Source organism: Copadichromis virginalis, linkage group LG5 (genome assembly GCF_057382275.1).
Source record: "Copadichromis virginalis isolate Kocher_CV1m ecotype Utaka linkage group LG5, C_Virginalis_male_GT1.1, whole genome shotgun sequence".
Taxonomy (NCBI): Eukaryota; Metazoa; Chordata; class Actinopteri; order Cichliformes; family Cichlidae; genus Copadichromis; species Copadichromis virginalis.
Genome location: NC_140622.1, coordinates 11,559,024 through 11,571,639, shown reverse-complemented (window position 1 = coordinate 11,571,639; position 12,616 = coordinate 11,559,024). Strand labels below are relative to the sequence as shown.

The 12,616-nt window shown below is 42.5% G+C and overlaps 1 protein-coding gene across 2 annotated transcripts in view; it reads left to right on the top strand.

Moving 5' to 3' along the window:
- The first annotated feature begins 647 nt into the window (after window positions 1-647).
- The window catches only part of sulf2a (sulfatase 2a), a 48,769-nt gene continuing 36,800 nt past the window's right edge, over window positions 648-12,616 (top strand). The window contains exons 1-2 of one of the 2 annotated variants that reach the window (XM_085455921.1): window positions 648-672; window positions 2,035-2,119. The gene's annotated coding sequence lies outside the window, so the exon portion shown is untranslated. Of the gene's footprint in view, window positions 673-692; window positions 904-2,034; window positions 2,120-12,616 lie in introns of those variants that run through there. The other variant, XM_085455920.1, reaches the window with a different exon arrangement.

The window sequence follows — 12,616 nt, the reverse complement described above, 5'->3', positions numbered from 1 at the left end:
ATGTTTCAGCCTTTTTAGCTGAGTTCACTCATATTTTGTGTGACTTATTCCAGTTTTTATAAATCATGAAAAGAGGTAGGAGATTATTCTCCAGTGACAGCACAACTATGAGGTAACAGATGAGCTGCTTAGGTCTCTATAGCGATCCAGCTCAGCACTGCTGATCAGGAAAACAGCTGAAGGATTTCCCTGACTTGCCTGAAATGCTAAAGGCTCCTTGCCCCCCCTCCTCCCCTGTCATCAATATGCTTCATGTGCCACACGCTCCTAATGTTAAACATTAAGAGCGTGTGTGTTGTTTTGTTCTGTGACATTTTGTTATCTTAATGCACAGAAAATGGCATTTGAAGCATTTAATTGAAAACATTTAAAGGATAAGGAAACTGTGCTGGGGTTCATGTAGACGGAGGAGGATGGAGGATGCATTTGGAAAAGGGTGATGTGAAGGGATTAAGTTAGTATGCTAGATTATCCCACACACCTCAAATCTGGAGTTCACCCCCGCAGCCAGCTACAGTTTTGATTATTTTATTTTATTTTTTAAGAAATACGCAGATAATTTGATGCCTTTCAGTCAGTCCTGCCAGGTGAAAGTACACCACAGCGACTCCTGCCTGCCTGCCTGTTGTGAAAGTAGCACACTAAAGCTGGTGGCGCCATCTTGTGTGTCAGGTGGGTATCTAAACACGACGTGTCAAGAGATCCTGACAGCAAACATGCAGCGAACTGCTCAGTGTGCAGTGTGTTGAACAGTTATCCACTCATAACCGCGCTCAACACTTAGCTAGTCCACACTTTACTCGACGGCGACGCTTTAATACGAATAGTCGGTAGAGGTCGCTGCAAGATAATGCTAGCCCACGTCAGGTCGACAACCCCGGGCAGTGAGGATGTGACCGTTAGGTATGTCAATGTAGTGTATTTGTAGGAGAAAATAAATATACTAAATATATAAGAAGCCAACGAAAAGTATGCTTTCGTTTTTGATTTTGATTTAGATTTTTTTTTTTGCCATAACCATATCATGAATCCCCGTTGTCTCCCTAATAAACTGCTCATGTTTTTAAAGCTAAATTCATATTTAGATTATGCTTCATCCCAGCTGCATGTATGCCTAAAGAAGTGGTCGTGCTTTCTCAGCAATGAGTGCTTTAGCTTGTTTTGTTTTGCTTTGTTTTAGGAATAAATCACATGAAAGTGATCTTTTAGGCTTGTATCTGAGGGAAGGTTTTTTTTTCTTTTTTCAGCTGCATGAGTCACCAATTTTGTGTTTATTTAGTAAAACAACTCATAGACGCACTTTGTGTTGCACTAGGAGACTTAAAAAGCAGTTAATAGGTTACCAGACTCAGCAGTCAGTGAACTGTTTCATTTATGCATTAATTAAAATAAGATGCTGTTATTCCTCCACCAAGGAGGAAAACATTAAACCCAAAACAGCAACCTGTTTTGGGTTTAATGCAAGTCATATACACAGTCACGATGCACAACAGCGAGATCATCAGCTTTTATTCGATGGCCGTACTTGCCCTTGGAGCCAGTGTTTGCCTGCTGCTGGTCTATAAATCTTATCTTTGTCAGACTAACAAACAATGAACGCAAACCGCTTGTGTTTGCAGTTATGTCATGCAGGAGAACACTTTCATCAAGCTGTGAATGTGATATTAATAGACTGCGAGTGATGTTTGAGAGATTCAATAAACTGAATGAATTATAAATGATGTGTCCCGGAAAATATTAGCCAACTCTAATCTCTGAACAAAACATTAGAGACCCCGAGAACTGTTTCAGCCTCCCTCTATATTGCTGCAAGACATCTAGCATGTTAAGAGACAGGCTGGTGTCTGTCAAATACTCCCACTGTTTCTCCCAGCCTTTCTCCATCTGTCCCTCCCTTTCACACAGAACCCAGACTCAGGTCAGCGATATGGCTCGGACAGTTGTTTGGGGTATCTGGGACATCCATGTCTCAGTGCAGCTGTCACAGTAAGGTCCTTCAAAAAGCTCTGAATTATACTGTTATTCTTTTTATAGGCACACTTGTTAAAGAGAAGAAGCTCTGCATGACAGAGGTCTTCACAGGGGAGAAACAAGGCTGGCAGATGGAATCATTCAAAAGGTAGGGAAGCCCAGATTACAGATATTGGTTGCAAGGGGAAGAATTCAGATCCTCAGAGAAGCTGATGTGCTTAAGCAATATTTTGTAAGATTTCTAATGAGTACTGGTCCCCTTTTGGAGTGTTAAAGTATAAATCTTTGGTATCACTTTAGGGACTATCTTCACACCAGCTTGTAATTACAACTGACTATAAAGAGGGTAGAGGTAATTCTTCAAGTGCAAACACTCAGTTAAACAGGCAGTGTCTCAGTGTGTACCTGGCTGAAGTACAGTGACTGTACATTATGTTTTTCTTCTTAAAACTGTAGTGGCTCGCTAATGTCAAAGTATATGATGTGATTTGAAAATATTGCAAGATAACCTAACTGCAATTTGACGACGAGGTTTTTAAATTTAGTCTTTTTTTGGTTGTTTTTTTTCTTCTTTTTCCAATGAAGCTGGATCATCACATTTCTGTGCATTCTCCCTTTCTTTTGTACGTGGGAGAGTAGTAGCCTGACATTCATGCTTCCATATGAACATGTATAGCTTGTTTTTTCTGGCATAAACATTCAACTGGACTCATGGATGAGCTAATTAGACATTTTAACGTTGTCGATAAAACATAATTTTCAGCATCATAACTTAGGAACAGAAAGGGAGATGATGTTCAAGTTTCCCACCTAATTAGACCCTAAAGCCTTTGACGGTCCTCTCTACACAAGTCTGTAGAAACATAGATGTAAACTGCAGCTTGACTGGAACGAATGGTGACAATTCTATTTTAAGGATACTTTATCTTGATACTTCTCCAGTGTGACCTACATGCTCAAAAACCTCAGCAGAGTTTGTGTGCAGCATGGATAGGAACTAATAGGTCTAAACTCTTTTTAGCTGTTTCAGTTAAAGATTTCTGATATTGTTCGTGCTGGCGCACTGACGCATTGTTATGACTCGCTGGGATAAAAGAAAAGAGTCTCCAATAGCTGCTCTGCTTTTTTCTGCTATAGTAAATCAAACAAAGGTCTTGTCTTTCATTGTTACTACGAGCTAAATACTTGTGTAGACTTGAGATAGACTGCTTCAAAGAGCATGCTTTCGCTATCTAAATTCTCATTTCCATATGAAAATACCTTTGAGTACCTTCCAGAGAGCATAAAGTGATTACTGCTTTATATTAAACTCAGTATAAACATGCAGTATAACAGGTAGCACTTAACTGGATTACTGTAATCTAATTATAAGACCTCCCTCCCAAATCTCTTCCCGTTCGGGAGTCGTCCTCACCGCAACGGTAGATTTCTCTTGTGCACACTAAGCTCTCTGTGTGTCGAACATAATGTTTCTGCTCCTCTGCTGGTGTGCCTTTATCTCCCCCTGTCCCTCCTATCCATCCATCTGTGCTCTTCCCTCGCTGACTTTGTCTCTCCTCTGAGTGTATTCCAGCCATATTGTAGTTTGAAGTGTTTCTGCTTCTAATGAGCCGATTGTTCTTGTGTTTTGTTCCCCTCGGGGAGTGTTGTGTTGCTAACATTCTGCTCACAACCATTTTAAAACATATTCACTGCACCAGGGAAGGATTGGGGGCCAACAAAACAATAATGCCTTGGAGCATGTACAAAATGAAAAATGTGTTAATGACAGTCGCACCAGCGAAGTGACAGCGTATTCTTTTCCTGTCAATTAGACCTTGGTTATTCAAAAGCAATTTGCAACTCCCTGCAGAGTAAAGTGTGTGCCATCTCCCAGGCCTTTCACTGTGATTGTGTAAGTGATGTATTCATCCCATTTCTCCGTGTGTGTCCTAGTTTGAGATAATATTAAGGTTAGAGACAAGCCACAGCACTAAATCTACACAGTTTTCTTTCTCATGAAAACACAGAAAATATATATGTAGCTCTTTTTCAGGTGTGTGTGTGTGTTGCACTCCTGCACATAAGGCTACAAGGGGTATTGATACAGCTGGCATTCAAGGCCCTGATTAATTGCCATGGCATTTGGCTGTTCTTGGTAAATGCCATATCCCATGCTGAGCGCTTGGTTAATGGATGTCTGCCCATTGCAGGCCCAGCATTGTCCCTTTCTTTTCTCTCACTCCTTCTTTCTCTCTTGCACCTATTCCTCTTATCCATTTGCTCTCCTGCCTTCTCCTCCACATGTGCTTCCTAAAGGTTAGCTGTGCTTTATTAGCAGGAATAGATGCACACATAGACTGGTCTCATGCAGCTCAGACGTCCATTCTATTTGACAGTTTTTTCCAGAGTAAGCTCGACATACTAGGGCTCAGTCTGCTCTGTTTCTACCAGCACCGGTTCAAATGTAGCTGAAGGTTGCGTCTTCTCCCTTTTCTCTTTGATCTGTGGTAAATGTGTTGTGATAAGAGCTGAGGAGAGAGCGCTACCTTCAAGTGTGTGTACTCACTAAAAATTCTAGTTTGTCTCTATATCTCTAAGAAGAAAAAAAAAAGATATGAAGAATTAGCTCTCGTTCTCAAGTGAATTACTTTGCTCTATCTTAATGAGGTTTGCCGTGTCAGAGGGAACAGTTCAGAGCGTGCATGCTAAACAGACTGAAATTGGAATAGAGTATTAGCTCACAACTGCAAAAATACCTTCTCTCTCCAGCTCTAATTCCAACACTGCCACGCAATTATCCATATACACAATTTTATCTTGTCACTTCCAAATGGCAATATTTTTCTTTTCCCTTTCGGAAAAGTAATTCCAAAATCTAATTAACTGAAGAAAAACATGTCACCAGTATTGCTGGAAACATCAAATGTAGTTATGCAAATGGCCCCGTGGATTGTAGAATGTGATTTGACAGAATCTCATTCTGGACGATTCAGGTCCAGATAGTACGATTACTCAGCCATATCTGAGTGAAGGCAAACAGGGAGGGATGAGGCTGGTAATTTATTGTGTTGGTATTTCTCCTGTTTGACTTCAGACAGCTCATTAAGGGGCGAGGTGTCACCCAGCTGGACAGAAAGACAGACAGGAGCGTTCCTCTAATGGGCCCTCCTCTGCTCTGTCTACATCAGCTCTTTTCTGCATTTTGCTTTGCTGGCTTAATCTTCGACTTTTAATATTAGGTGCCAAATGAGATTTTACACAATTCATCATTTCATTTCTCATGGGGGAGAGAAAGGTGCTACTTCATCCTCCCACTTGTCTTTAGTCTGCTTACAGGGCTGTTTTAGGGCAGCAGTGGAGCAGTGGCCAGAGGGTGGTGATAAGAAAAGGATGTATGCCAAACATTTCTTTTTCAGGGCACAACGAAAGGAGATGACGGCGGCTGTGTTATCGCAGTGTGCTGTACAGGTGTCATTCTGCCGTAGCTAGCTGGCAGCAAATGGTCCATATGCTGCGAGAATGCTGCAGCTCAATTCCCATTTGTCTCTGCTGTTAGATGTGTGCTCATGTAAACACAGGCAGTGAGGGCTTTTAACCATAACCCGTACAGTTACATAACTGCAAAATCGAAACCACAAAGAGAACATCAGAGCCCAAATTAGCCTCTTGAAGAAGAGCGCGCAGAAGTTTTTCTAATGATTTTGAAACATTTAGTGCTATAAAAAAGTAATAAACATACTCACACATTAGCAGAAAGCTCCCAGCAGTGTTGCCCTTGCCTTGTGATGTGAGTCCTTACACCAAGCCCTTCCCCACACCCTGACAGCTCCTTATTGCACGCCAGCCAGTGTTTGTTTGCACACACAGAGAGCCATACAAAAAAGATGTGAGGTCTACTCTGGTGCAAACAAGTAATTAACCATTGAAGACACCCAACACGCCTGCTTGCTAATCATAGCCATTTAAAGCTGCCGGCTTTATAATTCAGGCCATTCTTCCACTACGGTGAGTGCACAGATTACAAGGATACTTCAAGGCACTTGAAATTTCAGCAAACGGTGAGAGTCCCGTGTGACTGAGTGTACGCATTGTTTTGTGTTACAACAGGTGTGCAAGTAGAGTGGCTTTGTGATGCGATGTGTCTCCAAATAAAGATCTGAGAATATGTAGCGAGCAAGTTCATAAAAAATGTTCATTTAATTATATTGTAAAATTCACCCATTTCTTAGTAATTCAGCTCCTCTGTGTAGCCGCCCTCACATCATTTTAAAGTGATTACAAATGTATTTGTGCTAAAAACACTGGGGTGCCTTGTTAGACAAACCCACAAGCACTTCTTATTTAATATGTGTGGCAGATATTGCTCTGAGTGCTGTACATTAGGAATGCAAATAACACAGCGTCAAAGAGGTTTCTGTTAATTAGCTGGAGATGTGAATGCTGGCTGTGGTCCATGTCGGCTTGTGTTCCTTGGGACCGCAGACCACGACGGGGGGCCACTCTTTGATCTGTGGATCCCACAGTCTGCTAACAGTTCCCTAACCGCTGCGCTGCTGCTGCACATTCACGGATGGGAACGAAATGTGTAGCTTAGTGTTTGCTTCTGTACACATGAATGAGAAAATCTGTCGTCCACTTTTTGCAACACTTTCCTTTACTGTGAACCTATAAACACTCGAGGTGTTTAAAGACCTGGAGTCTTTAAGTTAGCTTAGATTTGTTTGTGGGAGGGTTGTTTTGCGTTTTTTGGCTTTTTCCTTCATCATAAAATTTCCAATTTATTTCCGTTCATTTTTATTTATATATCACAAGTTCACCATACCAGTTTTCTCAGGTCACAAGACACTAAAGAACAAAGACTCTACAATATTATGGAAAGAAACCTAATGATTCTCTACAAGCGAGCTCTTCCACTCAGGATTTGTATTTATTTCTCAGCTTCAATTTGGTTACTTCCAAAAGCCTGTTTCTAATGCAAAGGTAATGGATTCCTTCAGCATATCTACATGCATGTAGTAATTATGCCACAAATAGTTTCAAAGGTTGAGATTTGCAAAACCAAACTTTGGATTCCAAAGATGTGTCATGTTTGTGTGTGTTGTTTGGAAGCGCTCGCCTTCATTCATGTCATTCTGTTGTGCTTGCTGTCTTTATTTTCCCACCAGGGTTCTCTGTTTATATACCACTTGCTGATCCCCCCCCTTGTTGCTGGATCATCTTTGTACTGTCAGTAGTCAACCACTGGAACCATTTTCATTTTGTATTCCTTGTTTCTTCCTGTCAGGTGTTTTTGGATTTTTTGTGTTTTCACCTTCCACTTGCTGTTGTTGTTAGTTTTGTTTTTGTCTCACTGTGTAAATGTGTATTCTCTTTCAGACTTTTGTTTCTGTTTCCACATCCTAAATCTTTTTTCTTTTCTGAAAAGTTCAAAAAAGTTGAGTAAGCAATGTCCTCTGGTTAAACTGTAGCATAAATAAGTCCACAGGTCCATGCTTAACCGTGGACCTATGGACTTATTCATCCATAATATAGTGGAATTGATTTATTTTTGTAAGCAGGGAAGCGCTGGCAAGTCTTCTAGTAGTCTTCAAGCTAAGATTATCATGTGCCTAGTAGTAAAAAAAACATCCTCAAGCCTCCTCCTGACTTGGCTAGCTAGTGGCCCAGTAGCCTGCTGCCTGCACCAACTTCCAGCCTGTTGCCTGTCCCTGCTTCTTCCCAATGGCTGATCTAGTTTCTGAAACAATCCAGATGGTTAAGCTGGCTCTGTTTCCACACCACCCTGCTCAAGTTCCCCAGGTAGCTAGTCACTAACTGGTGAGCCACCTGTCACTTCTAGATCCTGAGTATGTTAGCAATTGGGACTTCTAACCTCCTACCTCGACCACTCCCTATAATTGCAAACCTCATGCCTGATTCCAGTTGTTCTCAGGAGTCTGAACTCTGGGGGCCCATTTTGAAGAGAGCACACACTAGAAAAGGTGGTTCAGTAATGTCAAGGTTTCATAAATGTATAAATATCTGCTGACGCGACTGACCTAACATTTGCCATAGCCTTCACCTATTCTTCCTGTAGAGTTGGCTGAACTCCTAGCTGGGGAACATGTGTCTGTCTAGTAGTACTCTGGTCCAGAGTTCACCCACCTTTGAGGTCTGGCCTTCTCAGTAGGCCACCTGCATGGCCTTCAGAGTGGTTCCATCTCTTCTGTTGGCCTCCTGCCTGGATCCTATAGTGTCTTCATCTTTACTTCTGGCCTCCTGCCTGGTTGCCAGAGTGTATTTGCCTTCATTGTTTGCCTCCCACCAAATCCCTTGAAAGGGCTCAGCCTTCACCACTAATCATCCTTGTCTGCTATATTCTGGCGATATCTTCATGAGCAAGAACAGATGCCAGCGTTAATCTAGTTAAAATGACATTCACGCCCTAACCGCAATAATGTGGCAAATCTCCGTTGGCGAGTTAGCGCGGATTGCCCCGTGCGTGGGGCTGGACGGTGCTGACGCTAACGAGCTAACCGCATTGATGCTGTGCAGATGTCAGTATCTGCATTTATAACAGCCAATAAATGAAAATTAAAAATAAAAACGGGATTCACTTACCGCAACATCTGCAGTCAGGATAAGCAGTCACACCATACTGGTCATCATTTCACTAAGTCAACAAGTTTCCCCTGCACTTTCACACGAGAAGGATGGTGTTGGCAGCATCTGACTGATTTCAAACATACGGGCAGCTAAACTGTACTATGGGAAAAATATGAAGAGGTTAAAAACATAATATAGTAGAAACTGAAAGCTCTGTGCTTAAACATTTAGAGCAAAATGGAGTACATATACCTGACAACGCTGCCTATAGTCATACTGGCAAAGAAAATGAATCATTCAAACGTATGTTTAGTTTGTTGACTCACTGCTGCCAATGCCTGTCGCACACAAACACCAAATAGCCAGTGAAAATATAGAGTATCACATAAAGAAAGAGACATGCACAGTTTTTGACTTTCTGTTTCCTTAATTATATAAACATGGGTTTATGAGTGAAAAAAAAACATTATGCAGGTACACGAGGAATATGGAAAAGTTGGGATTCAGTTTTAGCATAAGCACCATTTGAGCATTTTCAATCAGTTCAGTTGCTTTTCCCACCTTCAAGTAATGCATTTGGGTTCTTTTATACTCTTGATGCACAGCGGAAGATTTATTCCATGAAGCCCTGAGTTCGCCTCCCCCTGCTGGCTGATGATCACATAACATGGGCTCAGTTAGCAAGCCTGGCGGGGTGTCCCAATTCTAATTACTATGTGTTAGTACACCATGTAGTAATGTTGACAGCACACTGTTTTGGCAGATCAACAAATCGTGTACTGTTTTGTACTAACAAGAACGATAGAAGCAGTGCGGCACGGCTGTCAAGCTACTGCTTAGGTACGACAGTCTTTTCCAGAATATTTTGAACTGTCAGACAAAGGCATATCTTATATTGTTGGTAACTAGATAAATCCCAGTGTTTTCCATGTCTACACGGATAATCAAACCTGTTCAACCAGGACACCATTTTTTTTAACTTTTGCTTTCCTTTGTGTGTCTGTGTTTGTTGTTATTTGTCCTTGACGTTTTGAGAGTTCTGTGTACGACCTAAAAACTAGAATGAAATCTGTAGTTCTTGTCGAATAAAGGGAGACAAAGGCTTTCCCACAGTTGTTCTCTTGTAGATTTTATATTTTATTGCAGAGCATTTAGTTGGTCTTATTCAGACTTTCTTCAGTGTGAAATAACCAAACGCTTAGCAATTAAATTTAAAATCTGCACTGAGGACTTTGCTGAAGCCTCTGTTCTTTTTAATTGTACCATTCAGATTTGTGGGACATTCATAAATGAATTATAACATCACCTCAGGGTATGGAACTCGGCACTAGAAAACAATGGCCGCTCATAACAGACTTATGAACTATTTATATTTTCAGTGGGAGCGTGTGATGTGGCAGTGACGGGAAGGATGAAATAAATAAGAGGAAATTACATTGGACATGACAGGGCGATGTGTGGCATGGAGGGATGTAATGATGTAGGGCTAAGTCAGCTAATCTATTCTGCTGTTGTGACGACCTTCTGTGCCACAGAAACATGCACCGAGGAAACATCCGGGAGCAATGAGCACAGCTGCAGAATGTGATTCTTTACACTATTTGTATTTGCAGTAAGTTAAAAGAGTTAGCCCCTGGTCATACATATGTTTAATGCTCTGATGTGTGTGCATAGTGTTTCTTTCAAGGTCTTGTATTTTTAGGATTATTATTATGTTTAAGCCTATGCAAGCTTAGGAGGATGATAGACTGGGTAATTTGGTTCCCTGCCTCTGAAGCTGTGTGCTCGGAGGTTTACTATTATACCTGCAGTCGTGTTTTTTTATTTTGTTTTTTAGGAGAACTTCTCTCATGCTCAGTTCTGTCAATCTTGTGTCCTGAAGTCCCCATGTAGTCAGCTCCTGGGTTCTTCTCTTCTTTTTCTCGCTGTTTTCTTTCTGTTTCTCATCATAATGTGGCTGTGGTGATGTAGTGCTGTCTCAATGCACAGGACCTACTTGTAAACTCACACACCCTCAGATCAACCAGGGATTCATAAATTTAGTATTTAGTATTTAGTATTTATTTATTTATTGTCATTGTCAAGAACAATGAAATTGCGTTTGGGGCTTCCATACAACCCAAAAAAAAGAAGAAAATAATAAATACCCCTTAAAACCCAAGTGTACATATTTAACCCAGTGTGACTCCAATGCAATAAGACAATCCTTAGCAATAATGTTCGTAGAAATTCAGACAAAGACCTGAGAAACATGACAAAATACAACAATGCAACCCATTCAATATTATTGTACTGTGAGATATGATATCAGATATGATAGTTATCTATTTAAGAAAGAGGGGGGGGGGGGGGGGGGCAGGAGGGGGAAGAGAATAAAGATATGATGCACCAATGCAGACCAGTTCATTGCTATTAAGAAGTTGGATATGGTTATTGTCCGTGAGAGGGGGGCAGAGAGTTCAGGAGCCTCACAGCCTGTGGATACAGGCTGTTGGCCAGTCTGGATGTTCTGGCCTGTATAGACCTGTACCTTCTCCCTGAGGGCAGCAGATGGAAAAGGTGGCGCGCAGGGTGATGTTGGTCCCGCAGGATACTGTGCACCCTCCTCAGACAGCGAGTGGGGAAGATATTACTGATCTCTGGCAGACTTGTTCCAATAATTCTGCCAGCTTCTTTCACCACCCGCTGGAGTGCTTGCTGATCGGCCTTGGTGCAGCTGGGGAACCACACTAGAAATCCATACGTCAGAACGCTGCTGATGGCACAGTTGTAGAAGTTCAACATCAGAGATCTGGGAATGTGTGCGCTCCGCAGTCTCCTCAGGTAGTAGAGGCGCTGTTGGGCCTTCCGTACAACTGAGGTGATATGGTTGCCCCAGGACAGGTCCTCGGTCACAGTTACCCCCAAGAATTTAAAACTGCTCACCCTCTCCACCGCCTCACTGCCAATGAAGAGAGGCAGATGGTTGTTATGGCCCCTCTTCCGGAAATCTACAATGATCTCCTTGGTCTTTTTGGTGTTTAAGACCAAGTTATTGTCGTGGCACCATGACTCTAGTTGTTGCACCTCTGTCCTATAGTTTGTCTCATCATTGTTGGATATAAGTCCGAGCACTGTAGTGTCATCTGCAAACTTAACAATGAGATTGGACGCGCAGGAGGAAATACAGTCATGGGTGAAGAGAGTGTATAGCAGAGGGCTCAGAACACACCCCTGAGGGGCACCGGTGTTGACCACAAGGGTGGAAGAGGTGTTCTTACCCACTCTGACACTCTGTCTACGGTTAGTGAGGAAGTCCACAATCCAGTTGCACAGAGAGGAGTTAAGTCCCAGTTGGTGGAGTTTGGGACGGAGTTTGTATGGCCGGATGGTATTAAAAGCCGAGCTGTAGTCTACAAAGAGGAGCCGTGCATAGGTGTTCCTGTGTTCCAAGTGCTTCAGTAATGTGTGCAGCACTGTGGCGATCGCATCCTCGGTTGACCGGTTCTCCCTGTATGCAAACTGGTGCGAGTCCAGGGATGGTGGAAAAGCAGCTCTGATGTGTTTAATGACCAGTCTCTCCAGGCATTTGGCGGGAATGGGGGTGAGTGCCACAGGTCTGAAATCGTTCAGACATGTGACATTTGACTGTTTTGGGATGGGAACGATGGTTGCTGCTTTGAAACAGGATGGTACCAGTGAACAGGACAACGAGGTGTTATATATAGAGGTGAAGACGTCCGCCAGGTCCGCAGCACAGTCTTTTAGCACCCGGCCCAGCACTCCATCCGGCCCGGCCGCCTTCCATAAATGCACAAAGGCCAGGGTGATAGTGGTGGTGAAGAGAAGTCAGCCTCGAACCAAGTGGCCCTTACAAAGGAGTAGAGCTCTCAAAGATAGAGAGCGCCGGTGAAGAGAAGGTAGTAAGAGGGTCTGTTTCATTTGCACCGAGTCCTCCCCTCGTCATGTAGCCAGCTGACAGGGAATATTTTTATCAGCCTGGCGCACACAGTGCAGAAAGGAAACGAACTCATTTGTAAAAGCACACTCACAGCCAAGGACAAGATCTCAGCATGATAGAAGAGAGCTGTCTTTTTGT